This window comes from Marmota flaviventris, chromosome 14, assembly GCF_047511675.1.
Source record: "Marmota flaviventris isolate mMarFla1 chromosome 14, mMarFla1.hap1, whole genome shotgun sequence".
Classification (NCBI taxonomy): Eukaryota; Metazoa; Chordata; class Mammalia; order Rodentia; family Sciuridae; genus Marmota; species Marmota flaviventris.
The window spans coordinates 72402583-72415936 of NC_092511.1; the positions used below are offsets into that span (position 1 = coordinate 72402583).

Sequence of the window (13354 nt, forward strand, 5' to 3'; positions counted from 1 at the left end):
CTCTCTTTTTTTTTTTTTTTTTTTTTGGCTGGTAGTGCTGAGAATCTAACCCAGAGCCTCAGGTATGCTGGACAAGCCACTGAGCTTACATCCCCAGTCCTTTTTATTTATTATTTTGAGCCAGGGACTTGCTAAGTTGCTAGGGTAGCCTCAAACTTGCCATCCTTCTTCTCCAGTCTCCTGAGTAGCTGGGATTATGGATAGATAAAACCACATTTGGCTGTGTATGCCCCACGCCCCCCAAATTTATTTGTTGAAACCCTAACTACCTCAAAATGTGGTAGGACCTCAAAATGTGACTATAGTTAGATGTGACTATTTTTAGCAATAGGTCTTTAAAAAGGTGACTCAGTTAAAGTGAGGCCATTAGGATGAGCTATAATCAAATCTGACTGGTGTCCTTAGAGGAAAAGGAAGTTTGGACACAAACACCAGGGATACATGGACACAGTAAGAAGACAGCCACCTCTAAGCCAAAAAATAGAAGCCTAGGAGAAAGAAAGGCTGCCAACACTCTAATCTCAGACTTCTAACCTCCAGAACTATGAGGAAATATATTTCTTTTGATTAAGCCCCCCAATCTGGAGTATTTTTATGGCACCCCAAGCTAATGTGGATAATCAAAAATTATCCACACTTTCTGAGAGCACCCTATCCAGAGTGAAGCCTCACTTCCTTGACTCTTCCTCAGAATCATTTGATGATACAAATCTGAATCCTACAACAAGCCCCTCCTAAGGCCCACTCACTGCAACACCCTCAAGGTGTAAGGAAATCTAAACAAAGAGGAGACATAAAGAGAGAGAGTTCTCCCTCACTGCAAAGAGCAACAAATACAACTAATTAATTCAACTTTAGGTCTTAGCTGAAGGGCATTGATAATTGTATGTCTACTTGGGGTGACATTGCCCAGCCCTCAACATATCCCTTGTGGTGCCACTGGTATTAACCCCAGACTTTAAAGGAGGATCTCTTGGTATTAGTATATGATTGTTCTGCTCCCTTGTTCCTCCTCACCTGCTCTTGTCCTCCCCATATACCACATGGGTGATACTGTGCAGAGGTGACTGCTACCCTGTTCCTGGAAGCCTGATACAATATTGGTGCCAGTGTGATTCCCAATAGAAAAAAGCTTAACAGTATGCCAGGATGAGCTAAGGCCTCCAGTGAGAGCACTAGAAAAACAATGGATGGTCATTGTTCAGCAACCCTTAGGCTTTTCTTTACTCAGTGGAATTTGCAAGTAAAGGGGAAGAGCTGAATTGCTGGGCCATTCCCTGGCCCTGAAGGGTTTTTTTGTTTGTTTGTTTTTCCCCAGAAAAGTAGGAAGGGTGAAGAAACTGGAGACAACTCTGGGGGAAAACAGGGCAGAGGTATTGACCACCTGACAGCTTTGAGGCCTTGGGGAGGATAATAAACTTTGCAAGGTCTCACTTTCTCCATGTGGAAAGGAGTTGTGTCCTAATTGGTTTTCTATTCCCTGCTCTTTCTCCCTACAATTTCTCCATTCCTGTTCTCTCCTGAGTAGAACAGGGGAGGTTTTTGCCCCACCATGCCACCCAAACTGTTCTCATATAGTCCTCATTGGCTTTCAAAGGGGGCCTAGCCACACACAAGTGACAATGGTCCAAATGTGTCATTTTTGCTATGAATTCCAAGTAAACAAACTACAAACATTTTCTAAAACTGACCTGAATGGTTGGTTTTTAACCATGTTATTGATTGTTCTACAGATCCTTTTAAAAACTCTAACTTGATACCTAATGCATATTTAGTGCAACCAGAAGCTACTTGATTCATTTTTTCAATACCTTTATTAATAGATGTGACTCCTGGCTCCACCTTGGCTAGTTAACTAGTAATCTCTGGTGGGTGTGGCCCCAGCATTGGCATTTAAAAAGTTGCCTGGCCATTCTAATGTGCAGGCAGGATCAAGAAATAAACAGACAAAAAGAAAATTACAAGAGAGTAATAGGACTAATAGGATAAGTTATACTCCATGTATGTATAATATGCCAAAATATACTCTACTCTAATGTATAACCAAAAAGAACAAATAATGTAAAAGAATATTTGGGGGCTTAGGGATAATTATTTTTGAGGCATCTCAAACTGATAATTAAAAAAAAAAGAGAGGGAGAGAGAGTAATGTAAGTATGACCAGGATTCATGAGAACCCATAACTAACCCATTATTCCTGAGAGTTTTCCACTGAAAGGTCATTTAAACAAAGAACTAAAATTTGAATAGGAGTTTACCAGAGTACAGCATTCCAGGGATAGGAAATAACACAGTTGAAGGTCTTGAGGCCTTCAGAGTGAGCTATAGAATCCAGTTAAAGCAGGTAAGGATGAGAAAGGCAGAGAGAGCAAGACCAGAGGTGCAGCCATGAGCAGGGCTGAGGAGCTTGCAGGGGAATTGTACAACCAAATGTACACTTTAGAAAGATCATTTGCCGCAGTCTGGCTGGGCACAAATCACGAGCCACGGAAGCAGGAACAAACTTTATTTCTGAACTCCACCAGCACACTCCACACACGCTCCCAGGAAAAAATGCCGAACCATGCCACACGGCTCCTCCAGGGACACACTACACCAACAGGAAGTCCCTCCTCCGGAAATCCCTCCTACTGCACTTCCCCAACCAATGGGAACTTCCTGGAGTCCCTTGAGAGCTCCAAAGTAGCAGGCCAAGGCCGACAGCAGGGGTCTAATATCCAATTGAATGCAGATCTTAAAATAATCATTATCATCTCAATGGCTTGCTGGGGTCACCTTTCAACCAAAAATGCCATGTGTCATTCCTACTTGGCTATGGCTCTCAGCAATCATTCAGGCCACAGCATGGAGGGGAAGTTGGAGGGAGTGAAAGTGGAAGTGGTGAAATAAGTTAGGAGAGTGAGGCTAGGTTCTGGCAGGAGACAGGAAAAAGGGTGATATTACACAAATTAACACCCACCCTGCTCAGTGGTTGATTGGACATAGGGGAAAGAGTTTCTTATTCTAGAAACTTCCCAGAATTTGTACCCAGAAAGGCCTCCAGACCATATCCTCTGGCATCAACTTTGCAACCATAGTGGCAAAATGAGTGTAAATGCACAAGGACCCCATATTTTCTTTCTTTCTTTTTTCCTTTCCTTCTCTTTCTTTCTTTCTTTTCTTTTCTTTTTTTTTGTACAAGGGATAGAACCCAGGGGTGTTTAACCACTGAGCAACATCCCCAGCCACTATTATTATTATTTTTAAACAGGGCCTCATTAAGTTGCTGAGGCTGACTTTGAACTTGTGATCCTCCTGCCTCAGCCTCCCAAGCCACTGGGATCACTGTGCCCAGCAGGACCCCCAATTTTATATGCTTTTCAAAGATTCTTTATATAACAAAGGCAATAAGGGAATAGGGGAGATTGCCTTTAATTTCCTCTATGCTCATAAGCACCAACTTCTAGATTCCCCTAAACTTTTCCCCAGCTTCCTCCTGATATCTCCTCAATGTCAATTTTTAGATACCCTGCAAGTCTTGCCCGCACTCAGTAGAGTATCACCTCTTAGCCAGCTTCCCTTTGAACTGAGTGCTGTGAAAAGAACTCTGGCCTTGGAAATAGATGAACAAGTCTCAACTTGTCTCTGCCATGTGACCTATTAGCCACGTGACCTCAGACAAGTCACCTAACTCTTAGAACTTTAGACATCTGCTAAATGGCAATAAGAATACTTGCCTCATAGAGATGTTGCAAAGATTAGAAATAATGCAATATACAAGGAGTCAAGCGATATATATAAATTCACATTCATAATGTGGAAAAGCTCCTAAATTTAAAGAGAGAGAAAAAAGGAAAAAGAACATTGGCTTAGTTAGGAGATCTGTGAGGATCATAAAGAGATGAAAAACAGGGAAAAGGAAAAGAAGGAAGTAAGAAAAGAAGGGAGAGTGGGAATAAAGATGGAGAAAGGAGGGGAAATATAGTAGTCAACAGAGAAATGAAAAAAATACTAGCTAATCAAATTAAAGCAAATTAATTCTGGATATGGATGGTGTGCTTGCCCAACAACGTGAATATACTTAATGCCACAGAACTGTACAGTACACTGAAGAATGAATCAAATGGTAAATTTTATGTTAAGAATGCTTTGCCACAGTTAAAAAATAAATTTTTAAAGGCAAACTAAAGCAACTAGGTGCATTTTTACCTCTCAAATTGGCAAAAAAGTAAATAAATAAAATAAAACTTGGCAACATCGGAGAGAAAAAAACAAAGTTTTTTGTGAAGCAATCAGCACCATTTAAAATGTGCATGCCCTTTAACCTTCAAATTCCACTATAGGAATCTGTCCTAAGGAAATATTGACTCATATGCACAAACAGGCACATGCACATACACAAGACACAGTTTGAGAATCAACAAACTCAGTTACTGCAGCACTAAAACATGAGCAGTTTCAATCCTTTGGTACATCTTTAGGTTCTGGGATGTAAGAACACACAGCAAACTGGTGACTTCCCCAAGGAGAGTATAAGATAGGTGTGGGTGGGAAGTAAGGAAAAAGGGCTTTCAATCTTGATTCTCCAATCTTCTGTATTGCAGTGTGTGTGTGTGTGTGTGTGTGTGTGTGTGTGTGTGTGTATGTTTTGCTGGGGATGGAACCCGGGGCCTCACACATGGTAGGCAAACATTCTACCACTGAGATACAACACCAGTCTTTGTCTTGCTGATTTTTTAAATAGAAAGCTCACCTTTTATAATTTCTCTAATTCTAGTTATTTTTTTAAACTGGCTGGTTCTTGAACAAATGTCACATGGCCAGTTAAGTCGACTCTGTGCCTTATATTTCAAAATATAACTACCTGCTCTTTCTTTCCAATGGCCACAGAGCTTTCTACAAAGTGGTTGGCTATTTTTTATGATTATATACAATGCTGCAAGGAACAATACGGTGAAGAAAATCAGTGTTGCAGAAAACATCAGGACTATCTGCCGCAGTCTGGCTGGGCACAAATAACCGAGCCGCCACAAAGCCTTGTAGGTTCAAACAGCAACTCTTTATTCCCCAACTCTCACCAGCACTGCACACACACTACTCGGGAACACACTCCTTCCACTGGGCTCCACGTGCCCAATCTCCCCGAGCCCCCACGAGAACTGCCCAGGAACTCCAAAGTAGCGGGTGCCTGAGGCAGATTCCCGGAGCTGCCCTATTCCCGGAGCAGGGTCCATATACAACTCAATCAATCCAGCATCACAGCAATTATATACAGCTTAACTCAAATCATCATCTCAATGGTTTGCTGGTGTCACCTTTCAACCATTCCCTCTGGCAATATGCCAGGCAACATTCTGACTAGGCTGTGGCTCTCAACAACTATCATTCTTGCAGTTCTGACTTGTTTGTTGGGAGAAATGGGCCCAAGTTGCTGAGGCTGGTGGCCCAGCAGGTCCTTTGAGTGATACTGTGTGCCGTCAGCTCTTCCTGCCATGGTTTGGCTGGCTGGCTGACTGTTGTGACCCCCATCTGGACCCTGAGACCCCCATCTGGACCCTGAGACCCCATCAGTCTTTGGAATACTGCCCTGGCATCTGGCAACTGATACTTCTATAATTGGGTTGGGGAAGGGTCTTCTTTCCTGCTTTACTCATTCATTCATTCCTTGCCAGAGATCCTGCTCGGTTTTTGCTTTGTTTTGTTTTTGTTGTTGTTGTTGTTTTTGGTAGAAAGCTCCTTTTGCCACTTGCATGACAAAATCAGTATAGGGCCTGGACCCACAAGCATTTAATGTTAGTAGCTTTAGTTGAAGATACCCTTCTACCTGCAGTTTATAAGCCATCCTGGCCACTGGGGAGTCAGGGATCTGCTCTCACTCTTGCTATGGCCACTGTGAAACCTCTTTTGGCCCACAATTCCAGCCCAAGAGGCAGCTTTTCTCTAAGTGTGCAGAGATGTGCTCACTCTAATAAAAGATCTATCTCTACAAAGGAAAATATGGCTTGCACCCTACCAGAAACGAAGCATCAATACAATTATTTTTTCTATTTGATCCTTTTTTTTTTTTTTTTTGGTACTAAGGATTGAACCCAGGGGTGCTTAACCACTGAGCCATATTCCCAGCCCTTTTCATTTTTACTTTTTTATTTTGAGACAGATTCTCACTGAGTTGTTTAGGACCTCACTAAGTTGTTGAGGCTGGATTTGAATGCACAAATCCTCCTGTCTTAGCCCCCCAAGCTGCTGAGATTACAGGCATGAACCACCATGAACAGCCATCCTTTTTAAAAAGGGTTTTTTAAAAAATATATATTTTAGATCTTGGAGTGTAACTCTGTGGTAGAGTGTTTACCTAGCATGTGCAAGGTCTGAGTTCCATCCCCAGCACCATAAAAATACATGTGGTGCTGGGGATGGTTCATATGTTCATGCTTCATATGTTCCCGCTGGATCTCAGCCAAAAGGTTGAGAAGCAATACACATTTCATAATTCCTAAATAATTGCCCTGGACAGGCCAGTCACTCAGGGTTTTATTCTAACGGAAGTCATACTGCACCCAGCTCTTATTCAGGAAAGTAGGACTCAGCATAGGGAAATTAAGTTACTTGCTCAAAGTAATTTAGTAGGTGTTGGATTCAAACTCCCATTCTAACTTGAGAGTCTAAACATTCACCTACTTTCCTTTTTTACCTCCTCTTACCACCAGTTATCATTTTCTTCAATATATGTACATAACGTATTAGCATATATATGTATATATAAAAAATTCCATATACATATATGGAATTTTTTGAACATACATAAAAGAGAGGTGAGTATAATGAACCCTTTATGTACATATCACCAAGCATTTTTTTTTTTTGTATCAGAGATTGAACCCACGGTGCTTAACAACACTGAATCACCTCCCCAATCCTCTTTTATATTTTATCTACAGACAGGTTCTCACTGTGTTGCTTAGGGCCTCAATAAGTTGCTGAGGCTGCCTTTGAATTTGCAATCTTCCTGTCTGAGCCTCTCCCTCCAGAGTTGCTGGGATTATAGCCAAGCGCTATTGTACCTGGCCTCACCTACCTTTGAAGGACATATTTGTTGCTCCAAATCTAGGTTCTGTGGAACAGTCTGGGAATCACATACCTAAGTCATCATGATTGACTCCTCCAGAACTTGGTCAGAAGAGCATGGTATGGATCATGCAAGTAGAGCCCAGGAGACAGTGGCCATACTCACAGAGGAAGCAGACTGTTTAAGAGGGAAGCATGGGTCAGAAAAGCAGTGGGAAGGAGAGAAAAACTCCAGCCACAGGCTAGTTCCAGCCCTGAGGCATTCTCATTCAATCCTCTGTCATGGACCTGCACATCACTGTCCAGATCCTGCCTCAAGGGAGGACTTGTCCAGCTTACCCGCAGAGTTGCCAGCAAACAGCCTCCAGGTCAGCACCTTCAGCAGCAACTGGTGCAGTTACCTTGCCCTTTCAATGGCCATCTCAGCCCATCTTGGGGCATCTGTAGTTTCAGAGGCTCCTTGGGGTGTCTGAGGAACTATGATAGTTATTAAGTCCACATGGACATCACATTGCAGCTTAATTTCTCCCTCTGCTCCATCCCGCTTCCTTCCTCCCCTTCTGAAAAAGTTCATATAGGGGAACTCCCAAATGAACATTTTGTTCATTAATCCTGTCTCAGAATTTGTTTCTGGGAAATCCCAACCTGCCACACCCCATTGCTTGAGGGTGCCTGACAGAATCTGTTCCATAAACAGTAAACCAGAGAGACACCGTACTAGAGCTGTGATTTCTACCACACTCTCCTTTACAGAATACGCAGGAAGCTTCAAGATAAAAGAATGACATGGGGAATGGGAGAGATTTAAATTGTACATGCAGCAGGGTAGAGCAAATTTCCTGGAAGTTATACAAACTTAATACAAGTCAAAAATAGGGGGCTGAGACTGTAGCTCAGCGGTAAAGTGCTTGCCTCGCATATGTGAGGCACTGGGTTCAATCATCAGCACTACATAAAAAATAAATAGATACTGTGTGTTCATCTACAACTAAATAAATATTTTTTAAAAAAAGTAAAAAATGGATGAAAATTGGTGAAAGTGGGATGGCATCAAACTAAAGGAAAAAAAAAGCTTCTGCATAGTAAAGACAACAATTAATATGCAAAGAGAAAAGTGGGAGAAAACCTGCCAGCTACACTTCCAACAGAGGATTAACATCTAGAATATAAAATATAAATACAAAAAGTGCTTATAAAAAGATCTTAGAATATAAGTTAAATTTTAAAGAACTTAACACCAAAAAACAAAAAGACGGATGCAGTGGCGGCTTAGGAGGCTGCGGCAGGAGGCTCACAAGTTCAAAGCCAGTCTCAGTAAAATCGAGGCACTCAGTGACTCAGTGAGACCCTATCTCTAAATAGAATACAAAAAAGGGCTGGAAATATGACTCAGCGGTCAAGTGCCCCTGAGTTCAATCCCCGGTACCAAACAAACAAACAAATAACCCATTCGATACATGGACAAAAGAAGTACAAATTATATGGAAAAAACATTCAACATCTCTGGACATGAGGAAAATGCAAATCAAAATTACACTGAGATTTCATCTCACTCCAGTGAGAATGGCAATCACTAAGAATACACATAACAGGGGCTGGGGTTGGGGCTCAGTGGTAAAGTGCTTGCCTCATATGTGTGAGGCACTGGGTTCAATCCTCAGCACCACATAAAAATAAATAAATTAAAATAAAGATATTGTGTTCATCTATGACTAATATATATGAATACACATAAAAATAAATACTGACAAAGATGCAGGGAAAAGGGAACTCTTAGTACAGTCATTATGGAAATCAGCATGGAGGTCTCAAGAGACCAGGAATGGAACCACTATGTGACCCAGCTAAACAATTTTTTTATGGTTTGAATATGACATGTCCCTCCAAAAAAAAACTCATGTGTTGTCCAATGTGGTAACATTCAGGGTAAAATGTTTAGATTATGACATCTGTCATCTTATCAATGGATTAATTCATTTGATGGATTAATAATTTGAATGGATCACTGAGTAATAACTGTAAGCAGGTGGGTGTGGCTAGAGGAAGTAAGTCACTGGAGGCATTCCCTTGGGGATTATATTTTGTCCCTGGCTCCTTGTGCTCTCTTTCTGCTTCTGTACCATCTTGAGCTGATAGCTTTTCTCACTGTGCACTTTTTTCAAGATTCTCTGTCTCACCTTGGACGACGGAGTCAGCCAACTGTGGACTAAACCTATGAAACCGTGAGCCTTTTGTGGACTAAACCTATGAAACCGTGAAACTTTTCCTAGGAAAGACAGTGGAGTGAATCTGACATAATTTTGTGTGTGTGTGTGTGTGTGTGTGTATGCATACACACCACGTGAATCCCACCATAACATGTACATCCACAAGAATGGGGTTCTAATTAGAATAAGATATATTCCATGCTTGAATAGTTATATCAAAATGGATTCTACTGTCATTAAATTAAAAAGAACCAATAAAAAATAGACTAAACTTAAAAATAAATAAAATAAACTTTTCCTCCTCTAATTTTTTTTTTTTTTTTTTTTTGGAGGAGGTACCGGGGATTGAACTCAGGGGCACTTGACAGCTGAGGCACATCCCAGCCCTATTTTGTATTTTATTTAGAGACAGGGTCTCACTGAGCTGCTTAGGGCCTCGCTAAATTGCTGTGGCTGGCTTTGAAATCGCCATCCTCCTGTCTCAGCCTCCTGAGCCGCTGGGATTACAGGTGTGCACCTCCTCACCTGGCTTTAAGTTGTTTTTGCCAGGTGTTTTGGTCACAGTTACAAAAAAGTTGACTAACACATCACTCCTTGGTACTACACAAATACATGTGTTTTCATGTTTATAGCAGCACAATTCACAATAATTAAGTTATGGAGCCAGTTTAGGTGTCTGTGAACTGATGAAAGGATAAAGAAGATATGGCATATATAGACAATGGCATTTTATTCAGGCATAAAGAAGAATGAAATTGTATCATTTGGAGGAAAATAAATGCAAAATAAGTTAAGCAAAATAAGCCAAACTCAGAGAGGAGTCAAGGGCAATATGTTTTCTCTCATATGTGAAAGCTCTCTGGTCCTCTCTAGAAAAAAGGGACCTCCTGAAAATAGAAGAGAGACAAGTAAAGTAGAGGAAGGGGACCAAAGTGAGGGAAGAGGGAAGGGAAAGGGGAGGGATTGGGTACTGAGGATTGAACTTGATCAAATTATGTGCATATATGAATAGATGACAATGAAATACATGATTCTTTATAAATATTATGTGCCGATTAAAAATGAAAAAAACCTAAGAAATTCAGGAATCCAATAATGTAACATTCTGTGACATAGCAACCCAATTAATTTAACAACAACAAATTAAATAGCTAAAAATTTGATAAAATTGCTATTATTTCTTGGGAAAAATACCAGGGAGTGTTCTCTGAAAAATAACCAATAACAAATCAGAATCAAAGGAAACTGACCATACTTGTCTTGTATAATAGAGGAAGAAGAGTTGGTACCAGATACCCAAAGTATGTTAATAGGAATACCACCAGTGACTTCCCATAACCTTGCAACCATCTGCAGGTGGTTCCTTGATCAGTTAAAAAAAAAAAAGGTTGAGGGGGCGCTGCCGGCAGATCTCTGCAAGCTTCCTTCAATGTTTCAATGTGCACCCACATAGCTCTAGGAACCAAGCCAAGGAATACAGATTTGTATAATGGAATGTGGCTTTAGCCTCTCCTAGTCTGAGGCTTCTTTGTGTAGGTGTTGGCTACCATTGCTCATAAATAAAATATCACAAAAGTAATGATACTAAAGAAATGTATATAAACCAGATTTTTGTCTGAACCAATGTAAGACACTTCTAGTCAGAAGAATCCCTTAGCCTATTTGGAAAGAATCTAGAGGTTTCTGCTGTTCATGTAGGATCCTCTTACATTTAGCTTCCTACCATTTTTTTAACCTTTTGAATCTTTCTTCTCACCATTTGTTTTCTTCGTTATAAATAAGGCTAGCTCTTTCTGTTGAATTCTGTATGTTTCCTATTAGTTACTTATTTGAGTAATTACATGAGACTGATAGATAACTAAATCCACAGAAGTTCATTATTTTTCACATAAAAATCTGTTATAATCTGATTTCTGCAAGTTACAAATAGATAATGACTTTATTTTTGTTCAAACTCAGAAAATGAAATAAACAAAGAAAAAGCAATGTTTTATGAAGCTATATTGTGCATATTATTGATAGCAACATAGTCACACATTGCCTTAAGGGAAAATATTATCAATTTCTCAAAACGAAATTTGGAATTTTATAAAAAATTCTGAAATCTTTTTTTTTAATTTTAATATTTATTTTTTTTTAGTTCTTGGTGGACACAACATCTTTGTTTGTATGTGGTGCTGAGGATTGAACACGGGCCGCACGCATGCCAGGCGAGTGCGCTACCGCTTGAGCCACATCCCCAGCCCAAAATTCTGAAATCTTAAGCAAAATAATTTCATGAACACCAGCACAGCACAGTTGACCACATCCACTGATCAAACTTCATGCTATTCTAAATCTTTTTCTTTCTTTCTTTCTTTTTTTTTTTTTTTTTGGTACTAGGGATTGAACACAGGGGGCCCTTTACTACTTAGATACACCCTGGCCCTTTTAATTTTTTATTTTGAAACAGGGTCTCACTGAGTTCCCAGGCTGACCTTGAACTTGTGATCCTCCTGCTTTAGCTTTCCAAGTAACTGAGATTAAAGGCATGTGCCACTGCACACTGCCAAACATTTTTTAAATTGAAAGGCAATAATATGTTATTGAAGTGTATGTCTGAACATTTAGAAAGAGAAAATTATACTTACATATTATTTGGAGCAACTATAAGTAAATGGAAAACAATGGGATCTAAAAATGGAAAACAAATCTCACCAGTATAACCATTTGATTATGATTAAAAAAAAGAGAGAGAGAAGAAGAAAGAAAATAAAATGCATCCAACTATTACTTTCATAGGTTTTATTGGCTTAGTTTCTTTGTTTCAATCCACTGCAGCTGCAGCATTAGGCCCAAGCAAGGAAGACAGGCACAAGTAACATGCAGGCCCTTGGCAAAGGCTTCCCTGTTCTGTAGCCTGGAAGCAAAAGTGACTGCACCTCAGTACCAGATTTGTTTGTGGGGGCGCCACTGCAATCCTTAAAGCTTCTGTATTTAGTGATTGGAATGACAGAAGCACCTTCCTAAGAACTTTTCTGCCATGCCAACCTTCTCTCTCATAGATTCTTCTAGTGGTGCCAAGTGTCCATTTTATTCTTCTTTTCCTATTCATGTTTGTGGCTATAAAAATTAGCCCAGGGATTCTAGGGACTACAGAAGTGACTCGTGAATTAGGAATTAACAGTTTTCTGAATAGCTGTATATGAGAATGGAGGAATATTTTGCTATAGTGAATAGCTCATATTATTCTTAAATCTTTATGCATGTCAGTCTGGACACAGCACACATGAAGTGAAATAGATTTTTCACGTTGGCCACAAGATGAATACTGAAGGCTAGAATTGCAAATAATTTAGTTTAATAAAATGATAAATTAAACTTAATTTCATCTGCAATTTTTTTTAAGTCCTGTGGATTGAATCCATGATCTCATACATACTAGGCAAGCTCTTTACCTTTGAGTTACATCCTCAGCACTTTATATTTCATTTTTAACAAGACAGGGTTTTGTTAAATTGTCCAGACTGGACTTTAATTTGTGATCCTCATGCCTCAGCCTCCTGAATAGCTGGGATTACAAGGCATGTGCCACTATACCTGGCTCATCTACAAAATTTTTAATGAAATATTTAATTTAAAATGACTTTGGTTGGCACTTTGATATCAATAATTAGTCATAGTTTGGTTTAGAATACTAGATAGTTGTAAATATTTTAGAAGAAAGTAATTTTTTTTTAAAGAGAGATTGAGATTGAGAGAGAGAGAGAGAGAGAATTTTAACATTTATTTTTCTTAGTTTTCGGCGGACACAACATCTTTGTATGTGGTGCTGAGGCTCGAACCCGGGCCGCATGCACGCCAGGCAAGTGCGCTACCGCTTGAGCCACATCCCCAGCCCTAGAAGAAACAATTTTAACATATAAAGTTTTAGCTTTTTTTACATAACTGAATTCACACTTAAAATTTTTTTTTTAGTTGTAGATAGACACAATATCTTTATTTTATTTGTTTTTATTTTATGTGGTGCCAGGAATCAAAACCAGTGTCCCACGCATATTAGGCAAGTGCTCTACCACTAAGCCACAACCCCGGCTCCTGAATTCACATTTTTAATAACACTA

At 39.9% G+C, this 13354-nt stretch overlaps 1 long non-coding RNA gene across 2 annotated transcripts in view; it reads right to left on the reverse strand.

The window, feature by feature from the left end:
• Nucleotides 1-12020: 12020 nt before the first annotated feature.
• Nucleotides 12021-13354, reverse strand: part of LOC114099471 (uncharacterized) — a 65000-nt gene continuing 63666 nt past the window's right edge. For both annotated transcript variants that reach the window (XR_011704399.1, XR_003583904.2), the window contains one exon: nt 12021-13130. This is a non-coding gene — a long non-coding RNA (uncharacterized lncRNA). The remainder of the gene's footprint in view (nt 13131-13354) is intronic.